Below are 7,500 nucleotides of genomic sequence, written 5' to 3'. Positions count from 1 at the left end.
GTCCCCGTCCGAGGCCGAGTCCGAGGCCGACGGGGTAGGGGTGATGGTGGGGCTGGGGTCGGGCTGGGGTGGGGTGGGGTGGCGTTGGGTGGCATGAGGGGCTGGCCCAGGATCGCACTTGAACAGGGTTCAAGGCTAGCCTGAGCCGCAGGCCAGCCACTCAAGACAGCCTCTACCGTGCGAGTGAGTCTTAACTTCCTTCAGTGGTCCTGGTATTCCTTCCCCACTCGGGTGTTTTCCCTCGTGGGTGGGTTTCCTGCGTGCCTGAGGGCTCTGAGCGGTGGGTGGATTTGGAACCTTGTGAGAGGTGCGCCCTCTTTCCGGGGTGCGGATTGTCCTGGTGGTGTCCTGGTCCGGGCTGGCCATCGGCCCGCGGTCGCGAAGGCCAAAAGGGGCCAAAAGAGGAGAAGGAAAAAAAAAAAAAGCCTACAGCACCCGGTATTCCCAGGCGGTCTCCCATCCAAGTACTAACCAGGCCCGACCCTGCTTAGCTTCCGAGATCAGACGAGATCGGGCGCGTTCAGGGTGGTATGGCCGTAGACGGAGGTGTGTTGTCGCTGTCGTGCCCCAAGAGCCGGCTGCTGCAACGCTGGCCTGCGCTCCTGCACGCCAGCCCGCACCCACGCCCCCACGCCCCCACGCACCTTCGCCCTCCGGAGTCCGAGTCCGGAAGTAAGGAAGGAAGGAAGGAAGGAAGGAAGGAAGGAAGGAAGGAAGGAAGGAAGGAAGGAAGGAAGGACGGACGGACGCACGGACGGACGAGCCCCTCCAAGCCGCCCGCCAGCCAGCCTGCCAGCTAGGCCCTCCTCAGCCCTCTGCCCCGGCTCGGAGCCGGGCTCCAGGGCCAGCAGCAGTCGCCAGCCAGCCCTACCCACCGACCTTGTCTCCCTCGTCTCCCGTTCCTCATCATCGGGCACCCTCACCGCGCCCCAACCGTGCCCCTGGCAGGTTTGTTGGCCCGCAAGCTGGCTCCTCCCTTGCCCGCCCTCGGCCTCCCTCGGTGGGGTATCCACGGGTGTCGGCTTTGACAGGGCCTCAGGGACTTCGAGGCACGGGTCGGCTTTGGACCCCGACTCTCCCTCCACCTGGGGACTGTTGCCAGGTAGAGAGCCAGCTCCTGGCCTCTGTCGTCCCGCGGGCCACTTGTGTCCCCTCTGGTGGAGGCGTGGCGGTTGGGTCCGGGGACATGGGCGGCGCCCGGGAAGGGATGATGGTGGGGATGGGGTGGGACTGGGATGGGGTGGCATGAGGAGTTCGCCGGGGAGGTGCCCAGATAGGCTCAGGCAAAGCGGTCGGATCGCTTGGGGCATCCTTCCAGACACTGTCTTGCTGGTGCCCTACCTACGGTGGTGTCTCGACGGGTCTGGTAGTGGCTAGGCGCTAGTCTCTCATCATTGGGGAACTGTAGTTTCCTCCTAATCCTCCTCCTCCTCCACCTCTTCCTCTACCTGTCCCCCCCCCCCGCTCCTGCTCCTGCTCCTCTTCCTCCGCTCCCCAGAGTAAGCCCCTCCTCCTGGAGAATCTAGAAAGCCTGGGATTGGGTCTCTCTAAGAGACTGTGTGCCTGTGCGCGCGCGCGCGTGTGCTTCCTCGCCGTCCAGAGAAACCTTGGGTTCTCTCTTTGGAACTTGGAATGCCAGCTCCCAAGATTCCAGTTCTGCCCCAAGTCCACCCCCACCCCCAGTCCCACCCCTATCCCCTATCGTCAGCCAGCGGGGCCATCCAGTCCCCCATTGAAGATGCCTCCCCGTGATGTGGGCGGTACGCCCGCCCTGCGCGTGGGGGAGAAGAGAAAAAGGCAGGCTGTCCAGCGTGGAAGATGCTCCTGGGCCGACCGGTGGGGCCGAGGGAACTTGGAACTGGGTCTTGGCGCTCTCTGCTCGTGGACGGTGGCGGCGGGGGCAGGTCCCGGGCCAGAACTCTCTTGGGCTATGTATCCTTATTTCCAACGGGCCACCCGGCATCCCCCACCTACCGCTCCTTCCATCAAGGAAGAGTCAAGAAGGCACGTCTGTTCCTTCTGCACCCACCTCTGGGGCTGAGCAGGACCTTCCTGAGCCTGGACTGTCATAAGGATGCTGTCGACTGGCATCTGAAACTGTCAGCACAGCACAGCACAGGACAGCACAGCACAGCACAGCACAGACCTCTCGGCTTGGCTCTGGGTGATAGATAGATAGATAGATAGATAGATAGATAGATAGATAGATAGATAGTTCCACCGGAGGGCTTAGGTGGAACAGCGCCTGAGCGTCCAGCTTCTTGACTCCATGCCCATCTTGGACCTCGGTGGTTGGCCTCCATCTCACAGATTCCATCCCTGCGCCCAGGCCTTGGCCTCTCAGGTTGGGTTCAGGAGGCAACCAACTGTTGATATCTGGCATCCCATCCCACCGGGGACAAGCCCACCAGCCGAGCGAGCCCTAGAGGGCACCCGTGCGTGGGAGCTGCCCCTCGTGCACGCGCGCATGCCCCTAGGCACTCGGGCCGGCGCACAAGCATACACACACACTCGAAACACACTCAAGCACGCGTGTAAGCACGCACGCGATCGGAGCCTACAGATAGACACGCAAGCACGTGGACACCCAGACGTACATCCACACGGGCACGCACGCACGCACAGCACACACAATCATGCAAGAATGCACACACTCCCGAGCAGAGACAAAAGCAGGCAAAACCCCAGACACGCATACGCACGCACAAGCATGCACGCACAACACACACACACAAACACAAAGGAGCCTAATGAGACCTACACGAAGACACGTGCACCCACATGGGGCTTCTCACATAAGCACGCACATTGCACATTACACACAGGCAAGCAGGCACACAGGCACGCAGGTGGGCGCACACCCCATCCCCGGGAGTGGGTGGGTGGAGCCTGCTTGCTCTTAGACCGCGTCCACCGCGTGCATTGCGTGGAGGGGGCGTGGCGATCTCTTCCTGAATGCATACACAGTGTTGTGCTGTGCGGGGCTGCTATGCCAGGCGCCCCTCGCCCCTCGTCCCTCGTCCTTCGCCCCTCGCTCCGGCTCCCGAGGGCCTGCCAGTGCCCGTCCAGCTCCCACCCGTGACACCCACCCCACGCAGCGAGTGAGTCTTCACTTCCTTCAGTGGTCCTGGCATTCCTTCCCCACTCGGGTGTTTCCCCTCGTGGGTGGGTTTCCTGCGTGCCTGAGGGCTCTGAGCGGTGGGTGGATTTGGAACCTTGTGAGAGGTGCGCCCTCTTTCCGGGGTGCGGATTGTCCTGGTGGTGTCCTGGTCCGGGCTGGCCATCGGCCCGCGGTCGCGAAGGCCAAAAGGGGCCAAAGAGGAGAAGGAAAAAACAAAAAAAAGCCTACAGCACCCGGTATTCCCAGGCGGTCTCCCATCCAAGTACTAACCAGGCCCGACCCTGCTTAGCTTCCGAGATCAGACGAGATCGGGCGCGTTCAGGGTGGTATGGCCGTAGACGGAGGTGTGTTGTCGCTGTCGTGCCCCAAGAGCCGGCTGCTGCAACGCTGGCCTGCGCTCCTGCACGCCCGCCCGCCCCCACGCCCTCCTTAGTCCCCGTCCGAGGCCGAGTCCGAGGCCGACGGGGTAGGGGTGATGGTGGGGCTGGGGTCGGGCTGGGGTGGGGTGGGGTGGCGTTGGGTGGCATGAGGGGCTGGCCCAGGATCGCACTTGAACAGGGTTCAAGGCTAGCCTGAGCCGCAGGCCAGCCACTCAAGACAGCCTCTACCGTGCGAGTGAGTCTTAACTTCCTTCAGTGGTCCTGGTATTCCTTCCCCACTCGGGTGTTTTCCCTCGTGGGTGGGTTTCCTGCGTGCCTGAGGGCTCTGAGCGGTGGGTGGATTTGGAACCTTGTGAGAGGTGCGCCCTCTTTCCGGGGTGCGGATTGTCCTGGTGGTGTCCTGGTCCGGGCTGGCCATCGGCCCGCGGTCGCGAAGGCCAAAAGGGGCCAAAAGAGGAGAAGGAAAAAAAAAAAAAAGCCTACAGCACCCGGTATTCCCAGGCGGTCTCCCATCCAAGTACTAACCAGGCCCGACCCTGCTTAGCTTCCGAGATCAGACGAGATCGGGCGCGTTCAGGGCGGTATGGCCGTAGACGGAGGTGTGTTGTCGCTGTCGTGCCCCAAGAGCCGGCTGCTGCAACGCTGGCCTGCGCTCCTGCACGCCAGCCCGCACCCACGCCCCCACGCCCCCACGCCCCCACGCACCTTCGCCCTCCGGAGTCCGAGTCCGGAAGTAAGGAAGGAAGGAAGGAAGGAAGGAAGGAAGGAAGGAAGGAAGGAAGGAAGGAAGGACGGACGGACGCACGGACGGACGAGCCCCTCCAAGCCGCCCGCCAGCCAGCCTGCCAGCTAGGCCCTCCTCAGCCCTCTGCCCCGGCTCGGAGCCGGGCTCCAGGGCCAGCAGCAGTCGCCAGCCAGCCCTACCCACCGACCTTGTCTCCCTCGTCTCCCGTTCCTCATCATCGGGCACCCTCACCGCGCCCCAACCGTGCCCCTGGCAGGTTTGTTGGCCCGCAAGCTGGCTCCTCCCTTGCCCGCCCTCGGCCTCCCTCGGTGGGGTATCCACGGGTGTCGGCTTTGACAGGGCCTCAGGGACTTCGAGGCACGGGTCGGCTTTGGACCCCGACTCTCCCTCCACCTGGGGACTGTTGCCAGGTAGAGAGCCAGCTCCTGGCCTCTGTCGTCCCGCGGGCCACTTGTGTCCCCTCTGGTGGAGGCGTGGCGGTTGGGTCCGGGGACATGGGCGGCGCCCGGGAAGGGATGATGGTGGGGATGGGGTGGGACTGGGATGGGGTGGCATGAGGAGTTCGCCGGGGAGGTGCCCAGATAGGCTCAGGCAAAGCGGTCGGATCGCTTGGGGCATCCTTCCAGACACTGTCTTGCTGGTGCCCTACCTACGGTGGTGTCTCGACGGGTCTGGTAGTGGCTAGGCGCTAGTCTCTCATCATTGGGGAACTGTAGTTTCCTCCTAATCCTCCTCCTCCTCCACCTCTTCCTCTACCTGTCCCCCCCCCCCCCCCCCGCTCCTGCTCCTGCTCCTCTTCCTCCGCTCCCCAGAGTAAGCCCCTCCTCCTGGAGAATCTAGAAAGCCTGGGATTGGGTCTCTCTAAGAGACTGTGTGCCTGTGCGCGCGCGCGCGTGTGCTTCCTCGCCGTCCAGAGAAACCTTGGGTTCTCTCTTTGGAACTTGGAATGCCAGCTCCCAAGATTCCAGTTCTGCCCCAAGTCCACCCCCACCCCCAGTCCCACCCCTATCCCCTATCGTCAGCCAGCGGGGCCATCCAGTCCCCCATTGAAGATGCCTCCCCGTGATGTGGGCGGTACGCCCGCCCTGCGCGTGGGGGAGAAGAGAAAAAGGCAGGCTGTCCAGCGTGGAAGATGCTCCTGGGCCGACCGGTGGGGCCGAGGGAACTTGGAACTGAGTCTTGGCGCTCTCTGCTCGTGGACGGTGGCGGCGGGGGCAGGTCCCGGGCCAGAACTCTCTTGGGCTATGTATCCTTATTTCCAACGGGCCACCCGGCATCCCCCACCTACCGCTCCTTCCATCAAGGAAGAGTCAAGAAGGCACGTCTGTTCCTTCTGCACCCACCTCTGGGGCTGAGCAGGACCTTCCTGAGCCTGGACTGTCATAAGGATGCTGTCGACTGGCATCTGAAACTGTCAGCACAGCACAGCACAGGACAGCACAGCACAGCACAGCACAGACCTCTCGGCTTGGCTCTGGGTGATAGATAGATAGATAGATAGATAGATAGATAGATAGATAGATAGATAGATAGTTCCACCGGAGGGCTTAGGTGGAACAGCGCCTGAGCGTCCAGCTTCTTGACTCCATGCCCATCTTGGACCTCGGTGGTTGGCCTCCATCTCACAGATTCCATCCCTGCGCCCAGGCCTTGGCCTCTCAGGTTGGGTTCAGGAGGCAACCAACTGTTGATATCTGGCATCCCATCCCACCGGGGACAAGCCCACCAGCCGAGCGAGCCCTAGAGGGCACCCGTGCGTGGGAGCTGCCCCTCGTGCACGCGCGCATGCCCCTAGGCACTCGGGCCGGCGCACAAGCATACACACACACTCGAAACACACTCAAGCACGCGTGTAAGCACGCACGCGATCGGAGCCTACAGATAGACACGCAAGCACGTGGACACCCAGACGTACATCCACACGGGCACGCACGCACGCACAGCACACACAATCATGCAAGAATGCACACACTCCCGAGCAGAGACAAAAGCAGGCAAAACCCCAGACACGCATACGCACGCACAAGCATGCACGCACAACACACACACACAAACATAAAGGAGCCTAATGAGACCTACACGAAGACACGTGCACCCACATGGGGCTTCTCACATAAGCACGCACATTGCACATTACACACAGGCAAGCAGGCACACAGGCACGCAGGTGGGCGCACACCCCATCCCCGGGAGTGGGTGGGTGGAGCCTGCTTGCTCTTAGACCGCGTCCACCGCGTGCATTGCGTGGAGGGGGCGTGGCGATCTCTTCCTGAATGCATACACAGTGTTGTGCTGTGCGGGGCTGCTATGCCAGGCGCCCCTCGCCCCTCGTCCCTCGTCCTTCGCCCCTCGCTCCGGCTCCCGAGGGCCTGCCAGTGCCCGTCCAGCTCCCACCCGTGACACCCACCCCACGCAGCGAGTGAGTCTTCACTTCCTTCAGTGGTCCTGGCATTCCTTCCCCACTCGGGTGTTTCCCCTCGTGGGTGGGTTTCCTGCGTGCCTGAGGGCTCTGAGCGGTGGGTGGATTTGGAACCTTGTGAGAGGTGCGCCCTCTTTCCGGGGTGCGGATTGTCCTGGTGGTGTCCTGGTCCGGGCTGGCCATCGGCCCGCGGTCGCGAAGGCCAAAAGGGGCCAAAGAGGAGAAGGAAAAAACAAAAAAAAGCCTACAGCACCCGGTATTCCCAGGCGGTCTCCCATCCAAGTACTAACCAGGCCCGACCCTGCTTAGCTTCCGAGATCAGACGAGATCGGGCGCGTTCAGGGTGGTATGGCCGTAGACGGCGGTGTGTTGTCGCTGTCGTGCCCCAAGAGCCGGCTGCTGCAACGCTGGCCTGCGCTCCTGCACGCCCGCCCGCCCCCACGCCCTCCTTAGTCCCCGTCCGAGGCCGAGTCCGAGGCCGACGGGGTAGGGGTGATGGTGGGGCTGGGGTCGGGCTGGGGTGGGGTGGGGTGGCGTTGGGTGGCATGAGGGGCTGGCCCAGGATCGCACTTGAACAGGGTTCAAGGCTAGCCTGAGCCGCAGGCCAGCCACTCAAGACAGCCTCTACCGTGCGAGTGAGTCTTAACTTCCTTCAGTGGTCCTGGTATTCCTTCCCCACTCGGGTGTTTTCCCTCGTGGGTGGGTTTCCTGCGTGCCTGAGGGCTCTGAGCGGTGGGTGGATTTGGAACCTTGTGAGAGGTGCGCCCTCTTTCCGGGGTGCGGATTGTCCTGGTGGTGTCCTGGTCCGGGCTGGCCATCGGCCCGCGGTCGCGAA

The 7,500-nt window shown here is 63.0% G+C and overlaps 4 non-coding genes across 4 annotated transcripts; all 4 read right to left on the bottom strand.

Moving 5' to 3' along the window:
- Nucleotides 1–423: 423 nt before the first annotated feature.
- On the bottom strand, nucleotides 424–542 carry LOC130864119 (5S ribosomal RNA). Its single transcript, XR_009055824.1, has one exon. It is a non-coding gene; the product is annotated as a 5S ribosomal RNA (ribosomal RNA).
- A 2,800-nt stretch (nucleotides 543–3,342) lies between these two features.
- LOC130864117 (5S ribosomal RNA) lies at nucleotides 3,343–3,461 on the bottom strand. The gene has a single exon (XR_009055823.1). It is a non-coding gene; the product is annotated as a 5S ribosomal RNA (ribosomal RNA).
- A 516-nt stretch (nucleotides 3,462–3,977) lies between these two features.
- Nucleotides 3,978–4,096, bottom strand: LOC130864188 (5S ribosomal RNA). The gene has a single exon (XR_009055890.1). It is a non-coding gene; the product is annotated as a 5S ribosomal RNA (ribosomal RNA).
- Nucleotides 4,097–6,906: 2,810 nt separating this feature from the next.
- Nucleotides 6,907–7,025, bottom strand: LOC130864116 (5S ribosomal RNA). The gene has a single exon (XR_009055822.1). It is a non-coding gene; the product is annotated as a 5S ribosomal RNA (ribosomal RNA).
- Nucleotides 7,026–7,500: the final 475 nt, after the last annotated feature.

The sequence above is a fragment of the Chionomys nivalis genome, chromosome 21 (genome assembly GCF_950005125.1).
Source record: "Chionomys nivalis chromosome 21, mChiNiv1.1, whole genome shotgun sequence".
Taxonomy (NCBI): Eukaryota; Metazoa; Chordata; class Mammalia; order Rodentia; family Cricetidae; genus Chionomys; species Chionomys nivalis.
This window is presented reverse-complemented; position numbering and strand designations above follow the sequence as displayed.